Here is a 19,332-nt window from a genome sequence, read left to right as displayed (position 1 = left end):
GCCGGCGACCTGCGGCGGGTACCCCACGTGACACGGCAAAAGCTGGCGGCGGCCGCTCGGACGGCGACCGGCAATGAGCGGCAATTAGCCAGTGGCGCGGCGGATGAGGGGGAAGGAGGAGTTTGGCGGAAAATGATTTCCGCTTCTGAAAAGCGGAAATCATTTTCCGCCAATTTGGTCATGTTTTCCCTCATTGATGGGAAAATGTTTTCCGCCCCCGAACACCGGAAAACCCGGAAAATATTTTCCTGAAAAACATTTTCCGCCAAACGAACACAGCCTTAGTTTTTCTTTATTTTCTCGCTACGGCCCACGAGTGCCCGTCGTCGCCCTACGCTCGGGCCCTACGCTCCCGGCCACTCGGCCCTACGCTCGGGCCCAGCCCCTATTCTATCTCCACCTCCCGCTCCTTGAGGGCGGTTCAAAGGAGCAGGGGGTAGGGAAGAACCGAGAGAGGAGGGGAGGGAGAGAAGGAAACGAAGCCAAGGAAGAATGGAGGAGGCGCTGGAGGAGACCGAGGGGGAACGTGAGAGAAAGGATGAAAGGATAGGGGTTTTTGGAGAGGAAAAAGCGCGCTCCGGTTCCGCTTTCGGGGAGGATCACCGGCCATAGTTTCCGACCGTCCATCGCCTCGCCTCGACCGAAGACCATCCGGCCCTGTAATCCGCCCGGACCGAGACCAAGTTGCCACGAAATCAAGCCCCTAACTGTGGTGAAGAGTCGAGCGCAGCCTCATCCTCCGCCGACTTCGCCGATCCTGTGCCCTTCCCGAACCAGGTAACTCCTCCATTTTATGCTTTGTTTGGTCCTGCTTTTTCGGCTCGAGAAGGCTGAACCAAACCAGTGATTTTTTGAGCAAATCGTGCGAAACCGAAACAATTCCACGATGATTTGTGATAGTTTAGAGATTAAGACTCGGTGTTTGGACTGAGAAATGCTTTAAAAGTGTGCCTAGAATTCATATTCTTCAACGCATGCTAACTGTTCGTTGAAATGTCTGAACGAAATATTACATGCCTAGAACACCGAAGTCGATCGTGGAGTTTCTGAGTGAGATGTTGTAAACTGAGATGGATTTGATATGAAATATGCCAGTTTAGATCTTTATACATCATGAATGAGCCGAAAATTTCATTGAATCTCACTCTAGAGCATGTATCTCAACTTGCATACCACGTGTTCAACGAAATGTATAAATGGAAATCCGAATGTTTTTTTGTTGAATCGATGCTTGGAACTCGGTTTTTATGCTTGATTAGTCCTTATATTTGTCAAATGGTGGCTGAATATGTGTTTTTCCTCAGTTTTGTGGCATATACGTCATTCTTTCCCGAGTCGACCGCAGATAAATCTTCCACCGGAACGCCCTTCCTTTGCCGGAGTGATGTGCCCGCGGTTTGAGGCCGCTCCTGTCAGTTTTCTATCTCTGTTTCATGTGGGTGTAAGCTCGTTTGTTTAGACTTAGTATCTGTTGTTGTGGCCATAAGTTGATAGCCGGAAAATAGAAATAGTCACCGGCGTTGAAGACAATTGCCGGCCTGTTGATGGCTGTGAGCGGAGACTAGAGAAAGTGGCTTGGTGATAGCCGGAAATGGAAGGCCGTCAGCTGTCGACGATTGGCCAGTCGGAGCGCCGGTGTGAGGTTCATGGTGAAAAAATGGTCTCGGTGAGAAGATGTGAGGAACCAAAAGGGGATAAAATAAAGAGAAAGAAATAGCAAAGAAAGAGAGATAAAAAAAAAAGTAAAAAAGAAAAATAGAAAAGAAAAGGAATAAAAAATTAGAGGGAAAAAGAAATAGAAAAAAAAGAGAGATTAAAAGGGAAAATAGAAAAATAAATATAAAAAAAGGGAAAATAAATATAAAATTGGGGTCTAATCTAGTCGGGTCGGATCGGTGAATCGGACCGGGACCTTTGACCCTGTCCGAAGTCCTTTTTTATTTATCGGTAATTAAAAAATATTAAAATATTAAGAAATATTTAAAATAATAATAAAAAATTCATAAAAATTCAGAAAAATTAGGAAAGGTTTAGAAATTAGTTTTTGGGTTAATTTCATTAGATTTTAGTGTTAATTTCATTCTAGACTTAGCATAAAAAAATAGAAAAAAAAAGTGAAAACCTTTAAAAATTGCTCCAAAAAATTGAACAAGCCATTATGGCTTTACTTTAGGGCTTTTGATTGCATTTTCTTTTTTAGAGATGATGCTAGGTTTCTGATTGTTTATTTTCATGTCGATTATTTGGTTGCGTACCTTTAATACATTGGTTGTTATTTTCCATTTTTAGCATGGTTAGAGTGAGGTTTAGTCTTCTTGATAGGCTGCCATGGTGCGTTAGTTAACAAGCGATCAAGTTTAGGTACCAAAAGGGCACTAGTTAGATCACTAGTGTAATCAAGTCCCAAATCTTTAAAATCTCTGGTTACGTACATATCAAGATGACACTCCCTCGTCTTGATGAGAATTTCTAGCCAACCCTTGATTATGGCTAGTGGTGACTCCAATTGAATGCATAATTTAGACAATTCTCGTCGCATGAGGTATGAGGCTTAGGAGCACCTCGGTCCTTAGATTAATGAACTATTTGATTTGTCTTTCAAACGAATCAATGAATGTTCACATCCATCGAAAAATACCTCTTGACGTATACCTATACCTATAATGAAGGAAAAAAAAAGTCGGCACTCTCCTGTTAATATGGCCACTAGATTTCACGTCCTTGGAGAAAGAAAAAACAGAAATGAGAGATTAAGAAGCCGGCAAGATACTATCCATGAGTCTTCTGGTGGTGTGGCCGTACTGCTGGCCACCATGGCTTTCCTAGTTAGCATGTCTCCACCCGCCAGGGTTAGGCATGATGATATAGAGGGTGGTAAAAATCATATGGCACGTAGTGCTGGTACCTCCGTCACGGCCCACAAGTTCCCCAATGAGTACAAGTTTTTTGTAATGTGCAACACGATTAGCTTCCTTGCGTGCCTCAGTGTGATTTTAATCCTCATAAGTAGTTTGTCTCTGTAATATCCAGGACAAGACAGTCCGTTTAGCATCGACAGTTATTTTTTTTATTTTCCCAATAAAGAAGCCATGAGTGGTTGAGCCGTTGGTTGCACAGTTAAGGACATAAAGTGTGGATACTCCGCTTAGAATGGACGATTGTTTTTTATTTTTATTTTCTAAAATAAGACTTGTGAGGTGCTTATAAAAAGGTATACGGGAGCTTTTAAGTTGGTACTCGCATATTCCCCCTCTTCCGAATATCTTTCAATACAAAAAAGAAACGAAAAAGTCGACACTCGCCTGTTAATATGTCCACTAGATTCCACGTCCTTGGAGGAATAAAAAACAGAAATGAGAGAATGAGAAGCTGGCAATATACTATACACAAGAGTCTTATGGTGGTGGCCGTACTACTAGCCACCATGGCCTTCCAAAATAGCATGCCCCCATTCGACAGGGTTTAGTAGGATGATATGGAGGGTGGCCAAAATCATATGGCACGTACTGCGGGTACCTCCGTCACGGCCCACAAGTTCCCCAATGACACAAGTTTTTGGTAATGTGCAACACGATTAGCTTCCTTGCATGCCTCAGCGTGATTTTAATCCTTATAAGCAGTCTACCTCTGTAGTATCCAAGATAGGACAGTCTGTGTAGTATCGACAGTTTTTTTTTATTTTTCCAAAAAAGAAGCCATGAGTCGTTGAACCGTTGGTTGCACCTTTAAAGGTATGAAGTGTGGATAGTTCGCTTAGAATGGATGAATGTTTTTTTTTTATTTTCTAATATTAGACTTCTCAGGTGCTTATAAAAAGGCATGCATGAGCTTTTAAGATGGCACTCGCATATTCCCTTTATTTCGAATCTCTTTCAATACAAAAAAAAAAAAAAAAAGTCGGCACTCTCCTGTTATATGGCCACTAGATTCCACCTCCTTGGAGGAAGGAAAAACAAAAATGAGAGAATGAGAAGCTGGCAAGATACTATACACAAGAGTCTTATAGTGGTAGCCGTACTACTAGCCACCATCGCCTTCCAAGTTAGCATGTCCCCACCTAGCGGGGTTTGGCATGATGATGTGGTGGGTGGCCAAAATCATATGGCACATACCGCGGCTACCTCCTTCATGGCCCACAAGTTTCCCAATGAGTACAAGCTTTTGGTAATGTGCAACACCATTTGCTTCCTTACGTGCCTCAGCGTGATTTTAATCCTCATAAACGGTCTACCTTTGTAATATCCAGGAGAGGATAGTCCGTTTAGTGTCGACAGTTATTTTTTTTTAATTTTCACAAAAAAGAGCCACAAGTCATTGAGCCGTTGGTTGCACCGTTAAGGACATGAAGTGTCGACATTCCGCTTAGAATGGACGATTATTTTTTATTTATTTTCTAAACTAAGACTTGTGAGGTGCCTAACAAAAGGCATGTAGGAGCTTTTAAGTTGGCACTTGCATATTTTCCCTATTATGAATCTCTTTCAATACAAAAAAAGAAAAGCAAAAGTTGGCACTTGCTTGTTAATATGGCCACTAGATTTCACGTCCATGGATGAAGAAAAAACAAAAATGAGAGAATGAGAAGCTGGCAAGATTCTATACACAAGAGTCCTATTGTAGTGGCCGTACTGCTGGCCACCATGGCCTTCCAAGTTAGCATGTTCCCATCCGGCGGTGTTTAGCAGGATGATGTGGAGGGTGGCCAAAATCATATGGCACGTACTGCGGGTATCTCCGTCACGGCCCACAAGTTCTCCGATGAGTACAAGCTTTTGATAATATGCAACACCATTAGCTTTCCCTCGTGGCTCACCGTGATTTTAATCCTCATAATCGGTCTACCTCTGTAATATCCAGGACAGGACAGTCCGTTTAGTATCAACAGTTTTTTTTTTTATTTTCCCAAAAAAGAAGTCGTGAGTCGTTGGTTGCACCGTTAAGGGCATGAAGTGTGGACAGTCCGCTTAGAATGGACGAATGTGTTTATTTATTTTCCAAAATTAAACTTATAAGGTGCTTATAAAAAGCCATGCGGGAGCTTTTAATATGGCACTCGCATATTTCCTCTATTTCAAATCTCTTTCAATACAAAAGAGAAAAAAAAAAGTCGGGTACTTTCCTGTTAATATGGCCATTAGATTCCACGTCCTTGGAAGAAGAAAAAACAGAAATGAGAGAATAAGAAGCTGGCAAGCTACTATACACAAGAGTCTTATGATGGTAGCCGTACTGCTAACCACCATGACCTTTCAAGTTAGCATGTCCCCACCTGGCGGGGTTTGGCATGATGATGTGGAGGGTGGCCAAAATCATATGGCACATACTACGGGTACCTCATTCACGGCCCACAAGTTCCCAAATGAGTACAAGCTTTTGGTAATGTGCAACACCATTTGCTTCCTTGCGTCCCTCAGCACGATTTTAATCCACATAAGCGGTCTACCTCTGTAATATCCAAGAAAAGATAGTCTGTTTAGTATCGACAGTTATTTTTTTTTTATTTTCCCAAAAAAGAAGCTATGAGTCGTTAAGTCGCTGGTTGCACCGTTAAGGGCATGAAGTGTGGATAGTCTGCTTAGAATGGACAAATATGTTTTTTTATTTTCTAAAATTAAACTTCTGAGGTGCTTATAAAAAGCCGTGCAGGTGCTTTTAAGATGGAACTCGCATATTTCATCTACTTCGAATCTCTTTCAATACAAAAAAGAAAGAAAAAGTTGGCACTCGCCTGTTAATATGGCCACTAGATTCCACGTCCTTGGATGAAGAAAAAATAGAAATGAGAAAATGAGAAGCTGTCAAGATTTTATACACAAGAGTCTTACGGTGGTGGCCATACTGCTGGCCACCATGACCTTCCAAGTTAGTAGGTCCCCACCCGGCGGGGTTTGGAAAGATGATATGGAGGGTGACCAAAATGATATGGTATATACTGCGAGTACCTCCGTCACGGCCCACAAATTCCCCAATAAGTACAAGCTTTTGTAATGTGCAACACGGTTAGCTTCATTACGTCCCTCATCGTGATTTTAATCCTCATAAGCGGTATACCTCTCTAATATCCACTGTAATATCCATTCCTTCGTTAAGGACTGCTGGACGGGACACTCCGTTTAGTATCGACAGTTATTTTTTTTTATTTTCCCAAAAAAGAAGCCATGAGTCGTTAAGCCATTGGTTGCACTGTTAAGAACATGGGAGGTGGACAGTCCCTTCAGATTGGATGATTATTTTTTTATTTTCTAAAATTAGATTTCCAAGGTGCTTATAAAAAGGCATGCGGGAACTTTGAAGACAACACTCATATATTCCCCCTATTCCGAATCTCTTTCAATACCAAAAAAAAAAAAGGTCGGCACTCTTCTGTTAATATGGCCACTAGATTTCACGTCCTTAGAAATGAGAGAATGAGAATCTGGCAAGATACTATACACAAGAGTCTTATGGTGGTGGCTGTACTGCTGGCCACCAAGACTTTCCAACTTAGCATGTCCCCACTGGCGAGATTTGGCATGATGATATGGAGGGTGGCAAAAATCATATGGCACGTACTGCGAGTACCTCCATCACGGCCCACAAGTTCCCCAATGAGTACAAGCTTTTTGTAATGTGCAACACGATTAGCTTCCTTGCATGCCTCAGTGTGATTTTAGCGGTCTGTCTCTGTAATACCCAGGACCGACAGTCCGTTTAGTATTGACATTTTTATTTATTTTCTCAAAAAAGAACCCATGAGTCGTTGAGCTGTTGGTTGCACCGTTAAGGACATGAAGTGTGGATACTCTACTTAGAATAGACGATTATTATTTTTTTATTTTCTAAAATAAGACTTGTGAGGTGCTTGTAAAAAGGAATATGGGAGCTTTTAAGTTGGCACTCGCCTGTTAATATGGCCACTAGATTCCACATCTTTGGAGGAAGAAAAAACAGGAATAAGAGAAATAGAAGCTGGCAAGATACTATACACAAGAGTCTTATGGTGGTGGCCATACTGCTAGCCACCATGGCCTTCCAAGTTAGCATGTCCCCATTCGGCAGGGTTTGTCCGAATGATAAGGAGGGTGGCCAAAATCATATGACACGTACTGCAGGTACCTCCATCACGGCCAACAAATTCCCCAATGAGTACAAGCTTTTGGTAAAATGCAACACGAATAGCTTCCTTGTGTGCCTCAGCGTGATTTTAATCCTCATAAACGGTCTACCTCTGTAATATCCAGGACAGGACAGTCCGTGTAATATCGACAATTGTTTTTTTTATTTTCTAAAAAAAGAAGCCACGAGTTGTTGAACCGTTGGTTGCACCGTTGAGGGCATGAAGTGGACTGTCCGCTTAGAATGAACGAATGTTTTTTTTTATTTTCTAAAATTAGACTTCTCGGGTGTTTATAGAAAGGCAAGCGGGAGCTTTTAATATGGCACTCGCATATTCCCTCTATTTCGAATCTCTTTCAATGCAAAAAGGAAAAAAAATCGGCACTCTCCTATTAATATGGCCACTAGATTCCACATCCTTGAATGAAGAAAAAGCAGAAATGAGAGAATGAAAAGCTGGCAAGATATTATACACAAGAGTCTTATGGTGGTAGCCGTACTACTAGCCACCATGGCCTTCCAAGTTAGCATGTCCTACCCGACGGGTTTTGGCATGATGATGTGAAGGGTGGCCAAAATCATATGACACATACTGCGGGTACCTCTTTCACGGCCCACAAGTTCCCTAATGAGTGCAAGCTTTTGTTAATGTGCAACACCATTTACTTCCTTGCGTCCCTCAACGTGATTTTAATCCACATAAGCGGTCTACCGCTGCAATATCGAGGAGAGGATAGTCCGTTTAATATCGATAGTTATTTTTTTTTCACAAAAAAGAAGCCACAAGTCGTTGAGCCGTTGGTTGCACCATTAAGGATATGAAGTGTGGACAGCCCGCTTAGAATTGACAATTTTTTTTATTTTTCTTTTATAAACTAAGACTTGTGAGGTGCTTATAAAAAGGCATGCGAGAGCTTTTAAATAGGCACTCGCACATTCCCCCTATTTTGAATCTATTTCAATGCAAAAAAGAAAATAAAAAGTCGACACTCGCATGTTAATATGGCCACTAGATTCCACGTCCATGGATGAAGAAAAAACAGAAATGAATGAAAAGCTAGCCAGATTCTATACACAATAGTCTTATAGTGGTGGCCGTAGTGCTAACCACCATGGCCTTCCAAGTTAGCATATACTGCGGTAGGGTTTGGAAAGATGATATGGAGGGTGGCCAAAATCATATGGCACGTACTGCGGGTACCTCCGTCACGGCTCACAAATTCCCAAATGAGTACAAGTTTTTTGTAATGTGCAACATGATTAGCTTCCTTACGTCCCTCAGCGTGATTTTAATCCTCATAAGCGGTCTACCTCTGTAATATCCATTGTAATATGCATTCTTTCGTTAAGGACCGCTGGATAGGACACTCCGTTTAGTATCAACCCTTGTTTTTTTATATTTTCCCAAAAAAGAAGCCATGAGTCATTAAGCATTTGGTTGCACCGTTAAGGACATGAAGCGTGGATAGTCCGTTTAGAATGGACGATTGTTGTTTTTTTTTCCTTAAAAAATTAGACTTCTGAGGTGCTTATAAAAAGGCATGCGGGTGCTTTTAAGATGGCACTCGTATATTCTCTCTATTCCGAATCACTTTCGATACAAAAACAAAAAAGTCGACACTCTCCTTTTAATATGGCAACTAGATTCCACGTCCTTGGAGGAAGTAAAAAACAGAAATGAGAGAATGAGAAGCTGGCAAGATACTATACACAAGAGTTTTATGGTGGTCGCCGTACTGTAGGCCATCATGGCATTCCAAGTTACAATGTCCCCACCTGGCAGGGTTTGGCATGATAATATGGAGGGTAGCCAAAATCATATAATGCATACTGCGAGTACTTCCGTCACGGCCCACAAGTTCCCCTATGAGTACAAGCTTTTCGTAATGTGCAACATGATTAGCTTCCTTGCGTGCCCCAGTGTGATTATAATCCTCGTAAGCGATCCGTCTCTGTAATATTTAGGACAGGACAGGCAGTTTAGTATCGACAATTGTTTTTTTTTTTCCCAAAAAAGAAACCATGAGTCGTTGAGTCATTGGTTGCACCGTTAAGGACTTGAAGTGTGGATAGTCCGCTTAGAATGGATGATTATTATTTTTTTTTCTAAAATAAGACTTGTGAGGTGCTTATAAAAAGGTATACGGGAGCTTTTAAGTTGGCACTCGCATATTTCCCCTATTCTGAATCTCTTTCGATACAAAAAAGAAAAGAAAAAGTTGGCAGTTGTATGTTAATATTGCTACTAGATTCTACGTCCTTGGAGGAAGAAAAAACAAATATGAAAGAATGAGAAGCTAGCAAAATACTATACACAATAATTTTATGATGGTGACCGTACTGATAGCCACCGTAGCCTTCCAAGTTGGCATGTCCCCACCTGCGGGGTATGGCAGGATGATGTGGAGGGTGGCCAAAATCATATGGCACGCACTGCAGGTACCTCCGTCACGGCCCACAAGTTCCCCAAGGAGTGCAAACTTTTTGTAATGTGCAACACGATTAGCTTTCTTGCATGGCTCAATGTAATTTTAATCCTCATAAGTGATTTACCTCTGTAATATCCGAGATAGGACAGTCCGTGTAATATCAACACTTGTTTTTTTTTTTTTATTTTCTCAACAGAAAAGCCATGAGTTAAGGGCATGAAGTGTGGATAGTCTGCTTAGAATGGACGTATATATTTTTTTATTTTATAAAATTAGATTTCTCAAGTGCTTATAAAAAGGCGTGCGGGAGCTTTTAAGATGGCACTCGCAAATTCCCTCTATTTCGAATCTCTTTCAATACAAAAAGGAAAAAAATAGTTGGCACTCTCCTGTTAACATAGCCACTAGATTCCACGTTCTTTAAGGAAGAAAAAGCAGAAATAAGATAATGAAAAGCTTGCAAGATACTATACACAAGAGTCTTATGGTGGTAGCCGTATTACTAGCCACCATGGCCTTTGAACTTAGCATGTCCCCACCCGGCGGGCTTTGGAAGAATGTTATGGAGGGTTGCCAAAATCATATGGCATATACTGCGGGTACCTCCGTCACGGCCCATAAATTCCCCAATGAGAACAAGCTTTTTGTTATGTGCAACACGATTAGCTTCCTTACGTCCCTCAGCATGATTTTAATACTCATAAGTGGTCTACCTCTGTGATATCCATTCTTTCATTAAGAACCGCTGGACAGGACACTCCGTTTAGTATCGACATTTTTTTTTTCAAAAAAGAAGCCATGAGTCATTATGCCTTTGGTTGCACCATTAAGGACATGAGGTGTAGACAATCCGTTTAGAATAGAGGATTACTTTTTTTTTTTCCGAAAATTAGACTTCCGAGGTGCTTATAAAAAGGCTTGCGGGAGCTTTTAAGATGTCATTCGTATATTCCCCCTATTCCGAATCTCTTTCAATACAAAAAAGAAAAAAAAAGTCGGCACTCTCCTGTTAATATGGCCACTAGATTCCATGTCCTTGGAGGAAGAAAAAACAGAAATGAGAGAACGAGAAGCTGGCAAGATCCTATACACAAGAGTCTTATGGCAGTAGCCGTACTGTTAGCTACCATGGCCTTTCAAGTTTGCATGTCCCCACCCGGCGGGGTTCGGCATGATGATATGGAGGGTGGTCAAAATCATATGGCATGTACTGCAGGTATCTCCATCATGGCCCACAAGTTCCCCAATGAGTACAAGCTTTTTGTAATGTGCAACACGATTAGCTTCCTTGCATGGCTCAATGTGATTTTAATCCTCATAAGCGGTCTACCTCTGTAATATCCAGGATAGGACAGTCCGTGTAGTATCCACATTTGTTTTTTTTTATTTTCTCAACAGAGAAGCCATGAGTTGTTGAGCCGTTGGTTGCACTGTTAAGGGCATGAAGTGTGGCCAGTCCGCTTAGAATGGACGGATGTTTTTTATTTTATTTTATAAAATTAGACTTCTTAAGTGCTTATAAAAAGGCGTGCGGGAGCTTTTAAGATGGCACTCGCATATTTCCTCTATTTCGAATCTCTTTCTATACAAAAACGAAAAAAAAAGTTGGCACTCTCCTGTTACTATGGGCACTAGATTCCACGTCCTTTGAGGAAGAAAAAGCATAAATGAGAGTATGAAAAGCTGGCAAGATACTATACACAAGAGCCTTATGGTGGTAGCCGTACTACTATCCACCATCGCCTTTCAAGTTAGCATGTCCCCACCAGGCGGGGTTTGGCATGATGATGTGGAGGGTGGCCAAAATCATATGGCACATACTGCGGGTACCTCCTTCACGGCCCACAAGTTCCCCAATGAGTACAAGCTTTTGGTAATGTGAAACACCGTTTGCTTCCTTGCGTCCCTCAACGTGATTTTAATCCACATAAGCGGTCTACCTGTGTAATATCTAGGAGAGGATAGTCCGTTTAGTATCGACAGTTATTTTTTTTTATTTTCACAAAAAGAAGCCACAAGTCGTTGAGTCGTTGGTTGCACCGTTAAGGACATGGTGTGGACAATCCTCTTAGATTGGATAATTGTTTTTATTTTTATTTTATAAACTAAGACTTGTGAGGTGCTTATAAAAAGGCATGCGGGAGCTTTTAAGTTTGCACTCGTATATTCCCCCCATTAAGAATCTATTTCAATAAAAAAAAGAAAATAAAAAGTCGGCACTCGCATGTTGATATGGCCACTAGATTCCACGTCCATGGATGAAAAAAAAATAGAAATGAGAGAATGAGACGCTGGCAATATTCTATACATAAGAATCTTATGTGATGGCCATACTGCTGGCCACCAAGGCCTTCCAAGTTAGCATGTCCCCACCCAGTGGGGTTTGGAAGGATGATATGGAGGGTGGCCAAAATCATATGGTACGTATTGCGGGTATCTCCGTCACGGCCCACAAATTCCCTTATGAGTACAAGTTTTTCGAAATGTACAACACGATTAACTACCTTGCGTGCCTCAGCGTGATTATAATCCTCATAAGCGGTTTGTCTCTGTAATATCCATTGTAATATGCATTCCTTTGTTAGGACCGGGACAGACACTCTGTTTAGTATCGACCCTTGTTTTTTTTTTTTCCCAAAAAGAAGCCATGAGCCGTTAAGCATTTGGTTGCACCGTTAAGGACATGAAGCGTGGATAGTCGCTTAGAATGGACGATTATTTTTTTTTTTTTTCTAAAATAAGGCTTGTGAGGTGCTTATAAAAAGGCATACAGAGTGCTTTTAAAACGGCACTCGTATATTCCCCATATTCCGAATCACTTTCGATACAAAAAAAAAAAAAAAGTCGGCACTCTCCTTTTTAATATGGCAACTAGATTCCATGTCCTTGGAGGAAGTAAAAAACAGAAATGAGAGAATGAGAAGCTAGCAAGATACTATACACAAGAGTTTTATGGTGGTCGTCGTACTGCTGGCCACCATGGCATTCAAAGTTTGCATGTCCCCACCCGGCGGGGTTTGGCATGATGAAATGGAGGGTGGCCAAAATCATATGGCATGAACTACGGGTACCTCCGTCACGGCCTACAAATTCCCTTATGAGTACAAGCTTTTCGAAGTGTGCAACACGATTAGCTACCTTGCGTGCCTCAGCGTGATTATAATCCTCATAAGCGATCTAACTCTGTAATATCCAAGACAGGACAGTCCGCGTATTCTCGACCGTTGTTTACTTTATTTTCCCAAAAAAGAATCCATGAGTCATTGAGCCGTTCCGTTTAGAATGGACGAATATTTTTTAAAAAATTTTCTAAAATTAGACTTCCGAGATGCTTATAAGAACACAAGCGGGAGCTTTTAAGATGGCACTCGCATATTCTCCCTATTCCGAATCTCTTTCAATACAAAAAGAAAAAAAAAACTCTGCACTCGCCTGTTAATATGGCCGCTAGATTCCATGTCCTTGGACGAAGAAAAAGCATGAATGAGAGAATGAGAAGCTAACAATATTCTATACACGAGTCTTATGGTGGTGGCCGTACTGCTGTCCACCAAGGGCTTTCAACTTAGAATGTCCCCACCTGGCGGAGCTTGGAAGGATGTTATGGAGGGTGGCCAAAATCATATGGCACATACTGCGGGTACCTCCGTCATGGCTCACAAAATCCCAAATGAGTACAAGCTTTTTGTAATGTACAACACGATTAGCTTCCTTACGTCCCTCCGCGTGATTTTAATCCTTATAAGCAGTCTACCTCTGTAATATCCATTGTAATATGCATTCCTTTGTTAAGGACCGCTGGACAAGACACTCTGTTTAGTATCGACCCTTGTTTTTTGTTATTTTCCAAAAAAAGAAGCCATGAGTCGTTAAGCGTTTAGTTGCACCGTTAAGGACATGAGGTGTGGACAGTCCGTTTAGAATAGACGATTGTTGTTTTTTTTTTTCGAAAATTAGACTTCCGAGGTGCTTATAAAAAGTCATGCGAGTGCTTTTAAGATGGCACTCGTATATTCCCCATATTCCGAATCACTTTCGATACAAAAAAAAAATCGGCACTCTCCTTTTAATATGGCAACTAGATTCCACGTCCTTGGAGGAAGTAAAAAACAGAAATGAGAGAATGAGAAGCTGTCAATATACTATACACAAGAGTCTTATGGTGGTCGCCGTACTACCGGTCACCATGGCATTCAAAGTTAGCAAGTCCCCACCCGACGGGGTTCGGCATGATGAAATGGAGGGTGGCCAAAATCATATGGCACGTACTGTAGGTACTTCTGTCACGGCCCACAAATTCCCCTATGAGTACAAGCTTTTCGTAATGTGCAACCCGATTAGCTTCCTTGCGTGCCTTAGCGTGATTATAATCCTTATAAGCGGTCTATCTCTGTAATATCCAGGACATGACAGTTCGTTTAGTAACGACAGTTTTTCTTTTTTCCCAAAAAAGAAGCCATGAGTCGTTGAACCGTTGGTTGCACCGTTAAGGACTTGAAGTGTGGATAGTCCGCTTAGAATGGACGATTATTTTTTTTTTCTAAAATAAGACTTGTCGGGTGCTTATAAAAAGATATACGGGAGCTTTTAGGTTGGCACTCGCATATTCCCCCTATTCCGAATCTCTTTCAATACAAAAAAGAAAAGAAAAAGTTGGCACTCGTTTGTTAAAATGGCCACTAGATTCTACGTCCTTGGAGGAAGAAAAAACAGAAATGAGTGAAAAAGAAGCTAACAAGATACTATACACAAGAGTTTTATGGTGGTGGCCGTATTGCTAGCCACCGTGGCCTTCGAAGTTGGCATGTCCCCTCCTGGGCGGTATGGCAGGATGATGTGGAGGGTGGCCAAAATCATATGGCACGCACTGCGGGTACCTCTGTCACGGCCCACAAGTTCCCCAAGGATTACAAGCTTTTGGTAATGTGCAACACGATTAGCTTCCATGCGTGCATTAACGTGATTAGCGATCTAACTCTGTAAAATTCAAGATAGGACAGTCAGTGTATTATCAACCGTTGTTTACTTTATTTTCCCAAAAAAGAAGCCATGAGTCGTTGAGCCGTTGGTTGTACTGGTAAGGGCAAGAAGTGTGGACAGTTCGTTTAGAATGGATGAATATTTTTCTAAAAATTTTCTAAAATTAGACTTCCGTGGTGCTTATAAGAACACATGCAGGGGCTTTTAAGATGGCACTCGCATATTCTCCCTATTCCGAATCTCTTTCAATACAAAAAAGAAAAAAAAAAACTCGGCAACTCGCCTGTTAATATGGCCACTAGATTTCACGTCCTTAGATGAAGAAAAAGCAGGAATGAAAGAATGAGAAGCTAGCAATATTCTATACGCAAGAGTCTTATGGTGGTGGCCGTACTGCTGACCACCATGGCCTTTCAACTTAGCATGTCTCTACTCGACGAGGTTTGGAAGGATGTTATGGAGGGTGGCCAAAATCATATGGCATGTACTGCGGGTACCTCCGTCACGGCCCACAAATTCCCCAATGAGGACAAGCTTTTTGTAATATGCAACATGATTAGCTTCCTTACGTCCCTCAGTGTGATTTTAATACTCATAAGCGGTCTACCTCTGTAATATCCATTCCTTCGTTAAGGACCACTTGATAGGACACTCCATTTAGTATCGACACTTTTTTTTTCCAAAAAAGAAGCCATGAGTTGTTATGCCTTTGGTTGCGCAGACATGAGGTGTGGACAATTCGTTTAAAATAAAGGATTGCTTTTTTTTTTTCGAAAATTAGACTTCCGAGGTGTTTTAAAAAAGGCCTGTGGGAGCTTTTAAGATGTCATTCATATATTCCCCCTATTTCGAATATCTTTTAATACAAAAAAGAAAAAAAAAAGTCGGCACTCTCTTGTTAATATGGCCACTAGATTCCACGTCCTTGGAGGAAGAAAAAAACAGAAATGAGAGAACGAGAAGCTGTTAAGATACTATACACAAGAGTCTTATGGTGGTGGCCGTACTACTGGCTACCATGGCCTTCCAAGTTTGCATGTCCCCACCTGGCGGGGTTCAGCATGATTATATGGAGGGTGGCCAAAATCATATGGCACGTACTGCAGGTATCTCCATCATGGCCCACAAGTTCCCCAATGAGTACAAGCTTTTCGTAATGTGCAACAGAATTAGCTTCCTTGCATGGCTCAGTGTGATTTTAATCCTCATAAGCGGTCTACCTCTGTAATATCCAGGATAGGACAGTCCGCGTAGTATCCACAGTTGTTTTTTTTATTTTCTCAACAGTGAAGCCATGAGTTGTTGAGCCGTTGGTTGCACTGTTAAGGGCATGAAGTGTGGACAGTCCACTTAGAATGGATGGATGTTTTTTATTTTATTTTATAAAATTAGACTTCTCAAGTGCTTATAAAAAGGCGCGCGGGAGCTTTTAAGATGGCACTCGCATATTCCCTCTATCTCGAATCTTTTTCTATACAAAAAGGAAAAAAAATAGTTGACACTCTCCTGTTAATATGGGCATTAGATTCCACGTCCTTTGAGGAAGAAAAAGCAGAAATGAGAGTATGAAAAGCTGGCAAGATACTATACACAAGAGCCTTATGGTGGTAGCCGTACTACTAGCCACCATCGCCTTCCAAGTTAGCATGTCCCCACCAGGCGGGGTTTGGCATGATGATGTGGAGGGTGGCCAAAATCATATGGCACATACTGCGGGTACCTCCTTCACGGCCCACAAGTTCCCCAATGAGTACAAGCTTTTGGTAATGTGAAACACCGTTTGCTTCCTTGCGTCCCTCAACGTGATTTTAATCCACATAAGCGGTCTACCTTTGTAATATCCAGGAGAGGATAGTCCGTTTAGTATCGACAGTTATTTTTTCTTATTTTCACAAAAAAGAAGCCACAAGTCGTTGAGACGTTGGTTGCACCGTTAAGGACATGGTGTGGACAATCCGCTTAGAATGGACAATTGTTTTTATTTTTATTTTATAAACTAAGACTTGTGAGGTGCTTATAAAAAGGCATGCGGGAGCTTTTAAGTTTGCACTCGCATATTCCCCCTATTAAGAATCTATTTCAATACAAAAAAGAAAATAAAAAGTCGGCACTCGCCTGTTAATATGGCCACTAGATTCCACGTCCATGGATGAAGAAAAAACAGAAATGAGAAAATGAGAAGCTGGCAATATTCTATACACAAGAATCTTATGGTAATGGCCGTACTGCTGGCCACCATGGCCTTCCAAATTAGCATGTCCCCACCTGGCGGGGTTTGGAAGGATGATATGGAGGGTGGCCAAAATCATATGGCACGTACTGCGGGTACCTCCGTCACGGCCCACAAATTCCCAAATGAGTACAAGCTTTTGTAATGTGCAACACGATTAGCTTCCTTGCGTCCCTCAGCGTGATTTTAATCCTCATAAGCGGTCTACCTCTATAATATCCATTGTAATATGCATTCCTTCGTTAAGGACCGCTGGACATGCTACTCCGTTTAGTATCGACCCTTGTTTTTTTATTTTCCCAAAAAAGAAGCCATAAGTCGTCAAGCGTTTGGTTACACCGTTAAGGACATGAAGTGTGGACAGTCCGTTTAGAATGGACGATTGTTGTTTTTTTTTTTTCGAAAATTAGACTTTCGAGGTGCTTATAAAAGGCATGCGGGTGCTTTTAAGATGGCACTCGTATATTCCCCATATTCCGAATCACTTTCGATACAAAATAAAAAAGTCGGCACTCTCCTTTTAATATGGCAACTAGATTCCACGTCCTTGGAGGAAGTAAAAAATAGAAATGAGAGAATGAGAAGTTGGAAAAATACTATACACAAGAGTCTTATGGTGGTCGTCGTACTGCTGGTCACCATGGCATTCCAAGTTAGCATGTCCCCACCCGATGGGGTTCGGCATGATGAAGTGGAGGGTGGCCAAAATCATATGGTACGTACTGTGGGTACTTCCGTCACGGCTCACAAATTCCCCTATTAGTACAAGCTTTTCGTAATGTGCGACACGATTAGCTTCCTTGTGTGCCTCAGCGTGATTATGATCCTCATAAGCGTTCTGTCTCTGTAATATCTAGGACAGGACAGTCCATTTAGTATCGATAGTTTTTTTTTTTTTTTTTTCACAAAAGAAGTCATGAGCCGTTGAGCCGTTGGTTGCACCGTTAAAGACATGAGGTGTCAACAGTCCGTTTAGAATGGACAATTATTTTTTTTTTCCAAAATAAGACTTGCGATGTGCTTATAAAAAGTCACGCGGGTGCTTTTAAATTGGTGCTCGCATATTTCCCCTATTTCGAATCTCTTTCAATACAAAAAGGAAAAAAAAATTCGGCACTCGCCTGTTAATATGGCCACTAGATTCCATGTCCTTAGAGGAAGAAAAAACAGAAATGAGATAATGAAAAGCTGGCAAAATACTATACATAAGAGTCTTATGGTGGTAGCCGTACTGCTGGCCACTATGGCCTTTCAAGTTAGCATGTCCCCACTCGGCGGGATTTGGCAGGATGATATAGAGGGTGGCCAAAATCATATGGCACGTATTGCGGGTAACTCCGTCACGGCCCACAAGTTCCCCGAGTACAAGCTTTTTTGTAATGTGCAACACGATTAGTTTCCTTGCGTCCCTCGGCGTGATTTTAATCCTCATAAGAAATCTACCTCTCAAGCGGCGGATTTTCACGAGGATCACGATGGTGACTATGTGGATTGCCTTTATCACATGACCTCAACGAGTTCGTAGGTTGGAGCCCCATTAAAAGTACAATGAAAGATAGTTGTTATGCATGATTTAGAGTTAAAACAACTCGATGTGAATACAATTTTCTTACATGATAAATTTAAAGAGAAAATCTATATGAGTAAACCAGAGGGTTTTCAATTTAAAGATAAGGAAGATTATGTTCGTCTATTGAAAAAGTCTATATATGATTTTAAGCAATCACCTAAACAGTGGTATAAAAGGTTTAACTCGTTTATTTACGGTGCAACTTGTCTATATAGGAGCAAATATGATAGTTGTGTGTATATGTGCAAACTTCCAAGTGGCTCTTTCATTTACCTGTTATTATATGTTGATTGCAACAGATAAATCTGATATGCAGAACTTGAAGGCACGGTTGAGCGCTGAATTTGATACGAAGGATTTAGGTGTAGCAAAGAAAATTTTAGGCATGGAAATTCGACAAGATCGAATAAAGGAAAAAATTGAATCTCTTCCAAAAAAGCTACATTGAAAAGGTGTTAAATCGTTTTGGCATAAAAGATGTCAAATTAGTAAATACTCCTCTTACTGCTCATTTTAGATTTTCAGTTAGTTTATGTCCACAATCAGATAATGATATAACATATATGTCACATGTTCCATATTCTAGTGCCATTGGTAGCCTTATGTATTCCATGGTTTGTACTCGACCCGACATTTCGCATGCTGTCAGCATGGTAGGTAGATATTTATCACGCCGAGGCATACTTCATTGGCAAGCTGTGAAGTGAATTTTGAAATATTTGAAGGGTACTTCTGATTTTGGTTTAGAGTTTGGAAAAACTAGTGACAGGATATATTGATTCTTATTATTTTAATACTTGATAAGAAGAGGTCTTTGACTAATACATTTTTACTATTGGAGGTTGTGTAGTATGTTGGAAAGCTACTTTACAGTATACAATTACTTTGTCTATTGCAAAGGCAAAGTATATGACTATTATAGAGGCTTTTAAAGAGGCTACATGATTAAGAGGCTAATTTAGCGAGTTCAGTGAAGATCATGTGATTATTGTCCATTGTTATAGTGAGAGTCTTACTAAGGATCAGAT

The 19,332-nt window shown here is 41.1% G+C and overlaps 2 long non-coding RNA genes across 2 annotated transcripts; both read left to right on the top strand.

The window, feature by feature from the left end:
- The first annotated feature begins 298 nt into the window (after window positions 1-298).
- LOC130140124 (uncharacterized) lies at window positions 299-1,530 on the top strand. The gene is made up of 2 exons (XR_008818117.1): window positions 299-777; window positions 1,305-1,530. It is a non-coding gene; the product is annotated as an uncharacterized LOC130140124 (long non-coding RNA).
- A 2,389-nt stretch (window positions 1,531-3,919) lies between these two features.
- On the top strand, window positions 3,920-4,779 carry LOC130140992 (uncharacterized). The gene is made up of 2 exons (XR_008818947.1): window positions 3,920-4,412; window positions 4,497-4,779. It is a non-coding gene; the product is annotated as an uncharacterized LOC130140992 (long non-coding RNA).
- The last annotated feature ends 14,553 nt before the right edge of the window (window positions 4,780-19,332 follow it).

Source organism: Syzygium oleosum, unplaced genomic scaffold (genome assembly GCF_021117445.2).
Source record: "Syzygium oleosum isolate NSW1041296 unplaced genomic scaffold, Sole_v2.1 Sole_v2.01, whole genome shotgun sequence".
NCBI lineage: Eukaryota > Viridiplantae > Streptophyta > Magnoliopsida > Myrtales > Myrtaceae > Syzygium > Syzygium oleosum.
The sequence above is the reverse complement of the archived record's forward strand: the minus strand, read 5'-3'. Positions and strand labels throughout refer to the sequence as shown.